This window comes from Monodelphis domestica, chromosome 7 (genome assembly GCF_027887165.1).
Source record: "Monodelphis domestica isolate mMonDom1 chromosome 7, mMonDom1.pri, whole genome shotgun sequence".
Taxonomy (NCBI): domain Eukaryota; kingdom Metazoa; phylum Chordata; class Mammalia; order Didelphimorphia; family Didelphidae; genus Monodelphis; species Monodelphis domestica.
In genome coordinates this window covers 201,474,931-201,475,258 of record NC_077233.1, presented here as the reverse complement: position 1 = coordinate 201,475,258, position 328 = coordinate 201,474,931, and positions in this window count along the sequence as shown.

The window sequence follows — 328 nt, the reverse complement described above, 5'->3', positions numbered from 1 at the left end:
GGATTTTATTTTTTAAAGTATTTTTGGTTTTGATAAACTAGTTTTTTAAAATATATTCACTTGTGTTGTGTTTACAATGAACTAAGCAAAACCAGTAATATGGAAACAACCTACCTGTGATGGACCTGCTACAGAATACTAAAATCTGAGTGGTTGTGTTCTAAAGGATAAGCCAATTATATTCAATTTAAGAATGTGAAATCTCAATGCATTTCCATGAAATATTATAATTCTGGTTTGGGGATAATGCCTTCAACTAGTAGTTATATATATTCATATATGTTTGGTGGATTGATCAAGCCAATATAAAGGAGCTGTAGTGCATTAA